Source organism: Diachasma alloeum, unplaced genomic scaffold (assembly GCF_001412515.2).
Source record: "Diachasma alloeum isolate Michigan unplaced genomic scaffold, Dall2.0 Dall_scaffold_00270, whole genome shotgun sequence".
Taxonomy (NCBI): domain Eukaryota; kingdom Metazoa; phylum Arthropoda; class Insecta; order Hymenoptera; family Braconidae; genus Diachasma; species Diachasma alloeum.
In genome coordinates this window covers 683,477-697,779 of record NW_021680409.1, presented here as the reverse complement: position 1 = coordinate 697,779, position 14,303 = coordinate 683,477, and the positions used below count along the sequence as shown (strand labels likewise).

At 35.0% G+C, this 14,303-nt stretch overlaps 1 protein-coding gene across 2 annotated transcripts in view; it reads right to left on the bottom strand.

Moving 5' to 3' along the window:
* The window catches only part of LOC107037786 (fibrous sheath CABYR-binding protein), a 117,344-nt gene that overhangs the window by 67,743 nt on the left and 35,298 nt on the right, over positions 1-14,303 (bottom strand). Inside the window, exon 1 of one of the 2 annotated variants that reach the window (XM_015256536.1) lies at positions 1,129-1,446. The exons of the other annotated variant lie outside the window; for it this stretch is intronic. The gene's annotated coding sequence lies outside the window, so the exon portion shown is untranslated. Of the gene's footprint in view, positions 1-1,128; positions 1,447-14,303 lie in introns of those variants that run through there. 2 annotated transcript variants of the gene reach the window in all.

Here is a 14,303-nt window from a genome sequence, read left to right as displayed (position 1 = left end):
ACATCCGAGATGTCAAAAACTATAAATTACACGTCAACTACAAGGACGAAAGGTCGTTTCTCCTCATGACAAAGCGCATCCCCAATAAATCATCAATATCAATTCGCCAAAGTCGAAAGGGAGAACCCCGGAGAAAAAGCAATCTTAAAACAATGAAAATGCCAAGTATGTTCTGTTCTGTTCTCCTCAGTTTTATAGTACAAATCCAGGAAGTTGTACGCGCGCATAATCGTCCTTCCACGAACTAAACGGCCTAGAGGTTCGACCCTCTAGTCCCTCTGAGGTACCGTTAAGCCTTAAATCATCGCTGCAGAGAATAATAAAATGTTACAATAAATTTTTAAGAGAAGACAGCTGAACTGTTAAAACTTTTTACTCCGTTTTAAAGTAGTATGAATAAACTTCAGTTGAATCGTTGAGTGTAAAGAAAAATAAATTCAAAAAGCCAAAAAAATAAAAATTATTCATCACTGGTAATTTTCCACATGATCCTAACTTTGATGAGTGAAAGAAGTTAATCCATCGAATTTTCCTTTTTGTCATTCCGGCCGTAAGGCAGCGTTTCACATATCTCTGCCTACGGCCGTCATGACAAAAAATATTGTTCGTCATACGGCCAAAAAAAAATTTTCTGACAAATATGATTGCAGCCCTCGCCTTCGGCTCGTGCTGCAAACCTCATATTCGCCAGAAAATTTTTTTTCGGCCTAATGACGAAATATACTATTAGTTATTTCTTCAAACAATAGTCGCTCGTTTGACTAGGGTGTTCCGGCATAGCACGCCATTTCGGTCACACAGAAACATAAATTATTTATTACAAAAGTTTAGCACTGGCGATAATTTTCATATTGGGCACAGAATTTTTATGTATTTTTGTCAGAGTTTTCGAGATTTTTTATAGATTTCAACCTTCTTTATAACCTCGAAGTTGATTTTCTCTTAAGACAGTATAATTTTTGCACTTCTAGAGTAATTATTATCAATAACACTAAACTGCCGATTGAGCACAAACTGAATTAAAATATGCATATTTATACTAATATTCGTTTAGAATTTATTTCAGATTTTAATCTTCAAAATTCAAGTTACGCTTATCCTACTTTAAACAAAAATTGAACGACTCACCGAGTATTTAAAATCAATCCTCAGTACTTCTCTTAGTTCGATTAGAATTGGGAAAAAATCCCGTGATATCCTTTCTTTATTTCGATAATGCACACACTCCAATAAATGAATATCTCCACACAGTTTTGCAACTCACAGCCCTTAATCCGGCAGTTGTGATATTAAACTTAGCACTTTATACTCATTCGTTAAAGAAAAAATGAAATAATAATTAAACAATAAAAAAACTATTGCACGATTGCACAGAATGTAGAAGTGAAATGAATAATCTCCAGACGAGGGGCACATGAACAAACTCATCCACTTGGCTTGGTAACGCGCAACCGACTGGTGAGGCCGTAGCCCGTGGAAGGGACGAAACCGAGAGAGAAACGAATTGTTGGGCGTGCGGGCTTCAAAGCCGAGGTAGAGTGGAGGTGGATGGTTGGCGTCGTACGTTTAGATTCGAACGTCCCGGGACTTTTTGTTTCCTTGGATTTTTGCGTTGGGGTGAAGTGTTCATTTGTGGAATACATGCATTCATGACAAAAGTGATGACGAGAAATTATTCAATTTAATTAAGTAAATCGGATTTATATCAAATGAAGTTTTTTATCATTCATTTTCACTACGGCTTAAATTTTATAATATTCATATTCATCATTCATTGTTATAATTCAGTTATAAGTCGCTGCAATTTAGTGAATTTCCTAGTTTTATTTTCTTTTTGCGCTGGGATGAAATGTTCATGAGAGTAATGGGGAATTATAAAAAAATACGAAAAATGCTTGAATTAAATTAAGTTATCTCGATGTTTATCAAACAAATGGTTTTTTCATCATTCATTTTTATCATTCATTTTTAAGGATATCGAAGTACTTTGGCTATTTTTTCTCCCTTGGAATGCTTTTCTACTTTTGTAGTCAAACGTCAAAAAAGCTTTCATTTGGGCATTTTACAATGAATTTGAATTTCGATACTGAACCGTTAAAAAATATTTTAAAAATCTGGAAAAAATAGAAAGCTTACTCCTGGAGGAAGATTGATGAAATTATTTAAAAATTGCAATCTTTGAAAATTACCAGCATTTTCTATAAATAATTTCTGAACAATCAATTTTCCAACATAAAAATCAAACGTTCAGAATCGTAACAAATTTATTCACATTCAAAGTTTCATAAGAAATCGATTTCATGCCTAAAAAATAAAGTTTCTGAAAGTTTAAGCCCTTTCAATTATTTATTGATAAACAACGATTCTTGAAAAAATAATAATTCTGCGCAAAATATAATTTAAATGACGCTGAATAGTCATGATTTTTTCAAATTTTTCTCACGCAATTTAAATGACAAATTTGATGATTGCAAACGGTTGAATCTATAGTGTGGTCTGTACCAAACGGTAAAAGATGCTTCGATATCTTCAAGTCTCAGAAATTTAGTGAAATTCCTTGTTTTCTTGTATTTTTGCGTTGGGATAAAATGTCTGTGACGACAATGGAATAACGAGAAAAGATACGAGAAATGATTCACTCGAATTAAATGATAATAGATTTCATCATTAGGTACACAAAGTATTTTCTGACAAAAGTGAGTTTATAATCCGAGCCGAAGGCGAGGAATATAATTACATTCGTCAGAAAATATTTCTTGAAACGTTTAATGTAAACTATTATTAAAAATAAAATAATATGAAATTGAACTGAACGGAGAATTATGAAAAATTCTCATATTCAAGTTATCGCGTTTAATCGGTTTCATCAAGAGCGTTAAGTAAATCTTATTGGTTCGAACTCTGAAAGATTCAACCTGTTCTCGAGATACCTGGGAAGTTAATTTTTATTTGATCGGATTGTTATCCAATTCGATGGTCAGGTTCGAGGGTCGGGCTGTGTCAGAATTAATTTTTTTTAGGGGCTTATTTTCTAATTTTTTACGCTCTTTTTTACCTTTCATGCTCGGCTTGAGTTGTAGTCAGGGCCGAGTCGAAGGCACAAATATTTTCTTTGATTTTCTATCTTTGGGATTTCACACTTATTGAGTGACGTTCTTCAAACGAAAATTAGAGCCTTCACATTTCTACAATGATACTTGATTTTTTTATTAACCCTTGGATTTAAAAATTTTTAATGATAAATAGTGGACTAGCGGGAAAGAAAATAGATTGTAGAGATTTAGTTATTTTTAAGGCATGAGATTTCATGTTTCAATTCATTGGATTCACAAATTTAAACAATTTCACTGATTTTTAAAGAAGGGCTCAACGTGAAGAAACAAAATGCATATGATTCTCATTTTCATGTAAAAATCGTCACTTTATCCTGCATCTGATTTCTTTTTTGCCTCCGAATGGAAGCATTGTATTCCATGGATTTTTCGATTTTCTAATTTTGCGTGAAAATGATGTAGAATGGTCTGAAACGTAAAAATACAAAGTTTTACGACTGCGTCTGTATGCGTGCATGGTCAATTTGGCCGACTTGATGGTCAACTTTTAGAAAATCGAAGGAATAGACGGCTAAAAAAATTCAAAAAAATCTGAAATTTCGTGAGATTATAGGTATAAATGTGGACTAACTCTGTGCACCGGTTCAGCTGAATCGGTCTAACCGTTCTCGAAAAAAAGCCATTCGTTTCTAAATCCTTTTTCGTAAATATCTCGAAATCTATCCATCCGATTTCAATTTTTTTTTCAAAATACTCGCCTCGATATCTTCTATCTTAATCAATCAAAATATGTATACCCGTTCATACTAAATTTCAGAGATATTAAAATTTTTTCATTTTTCGCTCAAAATCCTTGTTCGCACGCTAGTTATTTTTTGAATTGATATATCAACTTGTTTTTAATTAATGATCAAGTGTTAAAGACAAAAAAAATCATTTTTTAATTCTATTATCTCTGCAGATGAAGCTGAATTTTCGTTCGACCTAAAAATTTAAACAATTATCTAGATTTTTGGTTAATATCATAGAGAAGAGTTGAACGGAAAGGGGCGAAGTTCAGTTCTTTCTTTCAATTTTGTCCTGAAACATGTAATTTTTCCATTTATTCACAGATTGGAAAACCCTCATCATCTGAACAGACTACATGATTTTTTATTTCGTAAAAAAATGTCATTAAATTCTTAATATTTTTAATACCCGTATTAAATCACCCAATTTTTTGCATAAATATTCTATTATCTTCATTATTCCTTTCGTGAGTTAGAATAATTTTTCTAGTGAAAAATTTCCCACAATATATTCAACACGACTTGACGAAATGTTCAAATTCATTTTTTAAAAGAATCATAAAATTGTTGGGGCGGACTCCGAGGCGGAGATGATGCAGTCCCGGGACGGCAGGTTTTTGCGCACGGCAGGTCGTGCATGGCAACCCCTGACGCGGACACAAGTCATGGTTAGAAGGGGCGGAAGGGAGGAGAGAGCGAGAGGGGTGATCAGGGCGGGGCCCTCGACAATATTTTCGATGTTGTCTATATATCCTGATTAATCTTTTTCTCAAATCAAAGTGAAATTAATTGTTTATTTCTTTCTGAGTTTCTTCAGAATCGTGACGAAGTAAATATTCAATAGTCAGGGGTCACGAGGGCTCAGTGTCGATCTGGTCCTGAAAATGATGACGTTTTGGAGCAGTACAGAACCCATCCACGTCGGAAGCTTGGTCGTAAATCTTCGGAACGTGTTGAATGTTGCAGAGAGAATGGGAATTGTGATGGAGACAACGCGTGCCTAGTATCTACATTCGTGTTATACAATTGTCCCGGATTGTTGACGAAATTTCGGGAGTTACTGGTGACCGAGTTATAGGGAATTTTATTGATGGGGTCCTGGGGAGTCAGTCAGTTGTGAATTTCACGAATCCGGAGCGACGTTGACAACAGGTTATTTTCGGTATTCTCGAGGCGAGTTGCAATCGTTGGAAAATTGATTAGAGTGCATATTTTTAGGCGCAGAGGTTCGAAGAAGATTTTAGGTCTGTTGATAACCGCGAGATACGGGAGGAAAATAATAATGTTATCAGTTACATGCGAGAGGTAGTCGTCGTAATTAACGGATACCAGTGGTTTTTTTCATTTGAAAATGTTAGCGAGGACATACGTCCTTTTGAGAGTGGTTGTTCATCAATAAAAATGATTCTGTTATTTCTTTCCTCCTGTAATTCAAGTTATGATGTCATTTTGAGTATTTCAACGGATTTTGCAAGATTTCGATGGAGATACGCCCTTTTGAAACTACATTTTTTTATATTGGAAATTTGGGCGATCTCCCTTGGCAACAGATAACAGTTTTTCACTATCTCGACAGTGCCCCCAGCGGTGGCGTTTGTCACTCCGTAATTTCGATTTTCTGAGATGGAAGAGCCCCGACTCATGGGAGTAGGGGATACCCTCAAGGGTTTTGTGGTGGACAACCGACTTTTTAATACATTCAAAATGTCCTTCTCACTTCGACTTTGTCACGTGTGCGTAACATCCGTGAATCTTTGGATTTCTCTCGATTCAAACCGCCCTTCTAGAGGTGGCGTCATTTACTCCGTAACTCATGTTTTCGGGTATTGAACAGCCCCGATCGAAATTAAGGATAAATTCTGGAATCGTATTGTAATTACGTGATCCTAGAAGAAAACAGAATAAATAAGAAGATTGAGATTTTGTTTTCGAAATCTATCAAAATCTCACACAAATAATAAGCTATAATTATAATTAATCTATAATTAAAATGTTTTTAAAAAATTACGTTAGCTCCAAACGGTCAAATGTTTGACCGTTCTAAAAATTAACTCTCAGTGTTTTAACCTCAAAACACGATTTTTTTTAGTTAGAAAATACTCTATTTTTAACATTTAAATTACAGTAAAATGTAGCTGTGATCACAAAGAATTTCAGAAAAGTATTATCGGAAATGAATTCTAAAAAATTTTGAAAATTTTTATCCAAAAAATCATTAAGGTCACACCGCCACATTTTTCAAGGACCAGAAACATTTGATGGAAAATTTCGGCGATTTATTTTTTAATTTATTCTTTATTTAAAAAAGTGTAGACATGAAATATAAAATTTTCATTTTGGAATAACATTTTTTTTATTTAAAAGAGGGAATGTAGCAATTTTAAATTTCATGAGATGTATTTTGCGGAAAGTCATGGAATGAATAGGAACGGAATACAAAATGAACAATGACGATTGTCGGTAGGAAAGACAAAAAAAATTCGAATTCGTATTTTGATCACAAAAGTCAGTTATAACGTGAATTGACTCCTCCTTCTTTACTTCCTACATCGGTCTATTCTATTTTCTAAAGAGGTATCAGCTTATGGAATCTGACAATTCTGAATATAATTGTCCAGATTTATTGTAATTTGATTACTGGTTGATCATTTTGTGATAAAAATATCCACCGAATGATTATATTTTTCAATTTCTAATGGAAAATTATCATTTTTTAATGTTTTCGACTCGTAAAAACCCTACTAGTCCTACAATTTCCAATATTTTTCAACGAAACTTTCTTTGAAAAATAATTTTTTTTTCTATATGATTTTCTGCCTAATCTTTCGGATGGAATTTGAAATTACTTAATTCCTTCCGTTAAATAAAACATGAATCCTATTGAAAAATGAATATTTGACGTTTCAAGTTTCCATTTTTTTTTTTACATAAAGAAGAAATTGAAAAAAATTTGCCGAAATTTCCTATCAAATACTTGTGGTACTTGAAAAAAACGGTGTCACCCGCCTCCCCCTTAAGTTCTCATAGATTATCATGAAATTGTCGTTCTTTCCATGCGATTAGCTCTGGAAAGACTGATTCTGCGATAAAATGTCATAAAAAATTTTCCGTAGCTGACAAATTCTCAACAAAGAACCCTTCACATTTTCTCCTAATATAAACCATTACCAATAGTTCCACGAGAGATAAGACCTCATGATTCAGCCTCAATGCACAATTGTTCAGAGTATCCATTGAGATATTCTCCCATAGTAATCAAAGAATGACTAATAACTCTCGACAGAAAGACGTCTGTCCCGAGTCATTTTTCACCTCTTAATCATTATTACTCAGATACATTAATTTTAATAGCTTCCGATAATTTTTTCTTCAGACTTTTCTCGGTTCTTTCAGTAATGTAGAGAATGAGAATTGTAAACTGTCTGACACATTGCTCATCGTTCAAGGACGTCCCTTGATGCCAGTGCACTTTCACGTATTTCTTGGGTACTGAAAAGAGGCAGCGCGAAAAGTTCATCGACACTCTGTAGCGCAAAGAGTACTTGGCACAAATGATATTGTACCGTTCGCGGTTATTTAAACATGAAACCGAATCTAATGAGAGTCAAGTGAACCGATTCAGGGGGAATGGTGAAACCGAGTGACTCCAATGTTGGGCCAGATCGGGAGTCAATCGAAGGAACGAGTCACGCTCGGCTAATTCCAGGAGATAAGTAGTTTACGGACGTTGAAACAAAGAGGTTTATTCGAATTTCATTGCGTTGGGTATGGAATCGCTCAAGAACTATCATCAGATTTCTATGAATTTTTCTGTAAATACTATCAATTTCACTGTTTTTTCTTTAGTAAAAATTGGATAATGGTTATTACTTTGAGATTACGGCGAGAAAAGTTCTTAGAAGTTATGTGGACGTTGATAAGTAATTGAATGTTTAAAATATTAATTTTTAGGATTCGAGTCTTGAATTTTTTTATGTAGAAATCATTGTTAAAAATTATTACTCACGAATTCCGATAACAACCTTTTTTGAAGAAGAAAATTAACGAAGAAAAATCTTCACAAAGAATTTCAAATAGTTTACAAACATTTTGATTCCATTTTTTAATAATTTTCTGACATCATAAAATCTGAGAATTTCTGTATAAAATGATTTTTTCATGCACGGTCTGCGTGCACAAAATCCCACTTTCCAGGCATTGTGATGAAAAGTAGGGTTCAACATTCGTGGGAAGTCTTTTTTAACCCTTGGGAGTCTGAATTTTCCATGCCAAATTCCAGAAATTTTTATCGTGTTCAAGTTTCACTGAAATTTCAAGGAAATCTTCCCGGGTAGAAATCACGCTGCTCGAGCTCGGCTCGGAACCCGTATCCCAGCTTGGGATAAACTCTACGCGCGTCACATGTACCCGAGGTTGAGCCGCGTCACGCGCTCACAGCCCAGCGTTAGACTATTACGCGAAACGCTTCGCCGGGCTTTAGTTGAATGGCCACTGCTCAACCTCAGGTTCATCTCCAATTACTCAATCCCAGTATACTTAACCTCAATAATGATTTGACAGGTCCGATGGCATCGTGATTTGAGCGAAAAAACAATCGAATAAATGTGAAGATGGCATGCTTTTTCAGATGAACAATCACAAGCTCATCAGAAATAACGTGATATTAACTAATCGAATGGGATTAATCTGAAAATACAAGGTAGAACAATTCACTGAAACGTAGTCAAAACTTTCTTTTTTCTCGCGAATACAACAAACAAAATCAAGAAAAATAATCACTTGAAAAACGTTAACGAACCTTTATTATTAATTATCAACGCTACAGGAGAGGATATTCTTCATTTTTCGATAGGCCTACGAGTTCTAAGAATATTCTACGATTTATTAGGGAAATGTTGAATACAGGTATGCCAAAATAACACGCATGAAAAAATTCAACAGAAAAACCTAGCGCTTTCTATTAAATTTCTATTGGAATTCTATGAGAATTCTCTGGAAGTTCTATTAGAATTCTATTCGTTTCTTGCGCCGATTCTATAGGAGATTATGCAACTTCATAGAGTCTTTTTGTTAAGGTAAAATTTGGTGCAAGAAAGTAAATAGGTTTTTATGTTCCTATAGATTTTCTTAGGCGTAAGATTTCTAAGTTTTTTCCGCTCGGTTTTTCTTCTTTTCTTTTAATCAAATGCAGGAACAAAACTTGGAAAATTCATGCCCAATAGTTTCTGTGGAAGAAATCCTAACAGAATAAATTATCTAGAAAAATCAATGGATTTTTTTCTACAAACAAATATCTATTAAAAATGCAGGGGAAAGTTGCATAATTTTCAATGGAATTGACGCAAAAAAAATAGAATTTTTCAATAGAATTGCAATAAAACTTAAATAGAATTCTCATAGAGCTCCAATAGAAATTCAATAGGAATTCTTAGAGAAAGTGCCAGGTTTTATATTCGATGACAGAGGGAAAAATCAGTAAATTTCAAATTTTATAGAAAGTTCAGTGGAATTCCATTTTTTTTATAGTAAGAAGACAAGGATTTTCCAAAATATTCAAATTTTAAATCGATATTCTAAAAACGCATAATATCATTCTATTTCACCCTCCACTCGAAATGACACGACTCAATCGGAGCTGAGTTCTAAGCGTTGAGCCACAGCTCAAACTCAAGTGCCGGGTTATGCCGTCTGATGAGCGTTTGACTGTGAGCCGGTATGGAGCGGCGTGTCGCGGCGTGAACTCGGGTCAAGCGGCAAGCCGAGGCTGAGCTCGCGCTCACCCGAGTTGCGGCTGAATCCCCGGTTGAATTTCTACCCGGGTTGTCATTGAAAAATCAAATATTCCATTGATTTTCTGTTCAAATGATCTAGAAATCAATAAAATACTTGATTTTTCAGTTAAATTATTCTGTGAAAATTCAGAAAAATCAGGGAAATTCAGGGAAAAATTCAAAATTCATGTCATTTTGTTTCTGAATATTCATGTTCCAACGGAAAATTCAATCAAGTGGTAACATTTCCATCTCAATTCCTCCGAAAACTCATGAATTTTCGAGAAAAATTTGAAGACAAACTTTTTGAGGTTATGCCAGAAAATGAATTCTTAAATTATAGTAAGATGAAAATTATTGCTAAAAAATTATTACTGATGAATTCTGCGAACATTTTGCCTACGAAAAAATGTTATTGAAACGTTTTTACAGGTGATCAGCTACGCTCCTGAAAAAAATTGAATATTTCACAAAAACATGAAATTCAATTTTTGAAGGATTTTCGGACGTCGTAAAAACTGAAAATTCCTTTGCAAAAAAGGCTTTTTCTAAAAAAAAATACTTTGGAATCTTCGAAAAACGTTTGCGATCATTTTTGTAAGTTACGCCAGGGATTGAAATTTAATTTTTTTAATAGAACAACTGTGCAAATAATTATTATCAGAAAAGAATTCTTCGAAAATTGACGATTCTGCGATGAAATATATTTGAACTTCAACTTTTCATCCATTTTTTTTCATTTTCCTGGCGTCATAAAAGTTGAAAATTCCCTACTAAAAATGACTAATTGTTATTAAACTGGGTAAAACCCTTCAAATGACCCTTGTACATCTCAATTTCACTAAATTCCATGAAAGAAACTCGACCGACTGGTGAAGGCCTGTGCATACCCTCCATTGCGTGAAAATAAAAGGCTGAAAAGGAGCATCATGCACGACATTAACCTCTGAATGTGTCCTCCCGTCCATTATCCCTCGTATAAATTAATAAAGTGGATGTCAACGAGGGATAAAGGAACGAAGAATCGTTACTTAATTCCACTGTCACTCCCACGGCTCCGTCCGTTTCATTTCGACATAATATATTTTTTCGTCGGTTTCTTTCTCTCAATTCCATGCATCGATTGAACATTTCATTATGGGTATAATCGAGTCAGGAGATTTGATTTGGAAAGGGAGGTTAAAATTATGCGGGCAACAGTCGAGTTGTGAGAGCTGCTTTTCTTGAACGATACCTCAAACCTATGGCCAATACCAACGGGCACGTTCATCGCCGGAAACGGAAGCTCCACCCTAGCGGGACATCAACCAGTGCGGTTGCGCACCAACAATATTATGTTTTGTGTACAGTGATGATCGTAATGGTAGCAGCAACCCCTTTTATTATATTTTGATGAGTTATTGGGATTTTAATGGGGTTGATTAAGAACGTGGGAATTACGAAAATACTCAATCAATAATTGATCATGTCTGTATAATGTTGTCCCGACAGCGCCTCTAGCGGTGGCGTGGGTTCCTCCGTAATTCGGTTTTTGCGAGAACAACGAGCCCTCAACTCGATTAAATCGAGTTGATTTTCAGCGAAAAAAATTATTTTACGTCACACGGTGATAAAAGTATTATCTGGCGAATGTGATTAAAGCCACACTCGCCAGATAATACTTTTATCGCCTGATGACATAATATACTAATATTTTTTGTGCCCTCCAACTCGTGTTATACACTGAGAAAGTAGCTATTTTCGTCCCGAAAAATCGCAGTTTTCGGACCCAATGACGAAAAATACTATTCGATACACGGCCCTGAAGAACTTTTCTGGCGAATATGAGTTTATAGGACGAGCCGAAGGCGAGTTCTGTAATCATATGAGGTAAAACAACGTTCTACGAACAGTGTGATGAAAAAATATATTTTTGCCAAATATTCATTTACTTGAGAAGCATTTATTTTTTCAAAATCGTATTTCTCCAATCGAATCACTCCCAGGCGAGCCTGATTAGGTTTCAATTATGACAATCGTGTTGCTCTAAAGGATAACTATGGTGGGCATGACCTTGGATGAACTTCTCCAATGTTTATTCATTTTTCCTAAATTTGTTATCTTCTATAGGGAAGCATTTCATTTAATTTTTTAATGAGGAATTATTGAGGAAGTTCACCGAAGGTTACAACTAACATGATCATCTTCTAGAGTCATAATTGAAATCTAATGAGAATTGCCTGGGAATGACTCGACTGGAGAACTACGGTATTAAACAAAATAAATACTTCTGTCAAGTAAATGGATACTTGGCAAAAATAATTTTTTTTTTCTCAGTGTAGAGCCCTTTCACGGGTTTTAACGAATTTTTAAAGATTCAGATGGACATACGTCCTTGTAAAAATTACATTTTTTGATGTTGAAAACTCGTATGACATCTCTTTGCGATGGACAGCAAACCTTCTCGTTATCTCACCAGGGCCTCTACTGGTAGCGTGAGTCACTCTGTAACTTGGATTTTCCGAGATCAAACAGCCCCGACTTAGGAGTTAGGAAGACTTTCACGGGTTGGGTATAAAAGGTGCGTCAGTTTAATACATTCAAAGCTTCTCCAACTCCTCCCAGGGGTAACATCTCAATGATAGCAACGAATATTTGGATTTTGCCCTGGTCCAACGGCACCTCTAGAGGTGGCGTCATTTACTCCGTAACTCATGTTTTCGGATATCGAACACTTCCGATCTATATCGAGGTAAAATAGTGGAATTGTCTTGTAATTGAGTGATTTCAGAAGAAACCAGAAAAAAAATTTTATTTTTCTCCCGAAATCGATAAAGATAGCCCACATATTCTTGAGAGAAAAAAATTATTGCAGTAAAAAAAAATTAGAATCATGCGAAAATTCTTATAAAAATTCCATGAACTCTAAAAGCCCTAATGAATCAATTAACCATTGGAAAAATGACATCCCAGTCTTTTAAACTCAAATCATGTTTTTACTCCTCATAAACAACTTTATTTTTAACATGTAAATTACAGCAAAATGCAATTTTAATTGCCCAGAATGTTAACGATCCCCCCAATCATTTTATTATCAACGAATAATCATTTTGTAGCACTTGAGAATTTATAGAAGGCGATAAACCGCGATAATTCTCTCTTCCGTGATTGCCCTGTACATAGGACGGTAAGTCATGTAGAAATATTTAGCACCTTGCAATCAGACAATACCGTTAACCTCCAACTGACAGACAGACTGCATGACTGTTGAACTAAAAAGAAAATCCACGGAAATCAATTTCGAGTTCAGGAAATTTAACAACCGGTAGGAGCTCTCGGTTGAACTCCATTTATCGAAGATGCAGATTTGTTAACCTAAACACAAGGCGTTTAAGCGAGCGTGGAATGCAACTTTCACGATCGCCACCCACCTTGGTGGCTATGAGACGTGTAAAGAGAGAGGAAGGAGAGAAAAAAAAAAGTGGTGTTGTGAAACGCGAATCCATCGTATGAGGCATGCGGTAATTCTACGCTCGTATAACCGTCTCCGATGTGAAAAATCGTTGATGCTCGATATGATACCGTGGAATGAATGGCTCGCGTAAACACTGTGGTGAGTGTTATTGAACTGTTCATGAAGCGAAGACGGAGTTAAACAGTAGAAATTGATTATCAAATGTTGACATTTTGTGGGGAAATTACATGAAATAATTTTTTTTTCATCTTCAATTTCTTTTATTCATTTAAAAAAAAAATCTGTGAGATATTTTCAAAATGAAAATTCAAAGCTCGTGATGGGGTCGCCCCTCGATCCCCCACAAGGGATCGAACGTCTTCTGATCGGCCTACAAATAATCCTCAAGGTCATTTAGAAACCCATGACTTAAGTTCGAATTCTTCGTACTCAAAAAATCAATGCCTCCGGCTCCTCCAGAGACAAAGAAAGATCTTTTGCTGAAGTCAGACGTCAACAAAGTCAGAACTAACACTATCATCTCGCCCCATCTAATTAAAATCTAATTGAAAAAATCATCAATTGAAAAATCACTCATATAAGTTTCGTCCCCGAATAATTTTTTGTTGGACCCACGATAACCAACATCTCTTAGTTTCAGACATCATTTTTTTCTTACGAGGTCTCTCTTTAATTCATGTTTCCATTCCCAATTCATGTTGAGAAATGAACTCTGACACATTTACAAAATCAATTTTCAACGTCGTTTTTATGAAACATCAATCTAGAAACGTCAAAGATTCTTTAAGGATATCCAAGTTTCGTTTTACAGTTTGGTACAGACCACATTATATATTCAATCATTTGCAATCATCAAATTTGTCAATTAAAGGTGCCAAGTGACTTTGGCGATGACCTTGAAAATTGACATTCACCAACAAAGTTATAATTTTTTTAATTAATAGTATTAGACAGATGGTGAACATCAGTGACAATTTTAAAATTTTAAAACTTATGGATATCGAGAAATTAAATAAACAAAATCAGTCTTATACACGGCCTCTTATGGAGTTTTGATTAAATTGAACGTTTCAACCCCCTAGGAACTCAAGAAAAATTTGAAAAAATTTGAAGATATGGGGAATGATGTGTTCAATGTGATGGCGACAAAAAACAATGGGGTACCGGGGTGAATAAGAGAGATATTTCAACCCGCCGTACCCATTTGATCCCATGCTTTCTCGAGGTTCGTCACGCG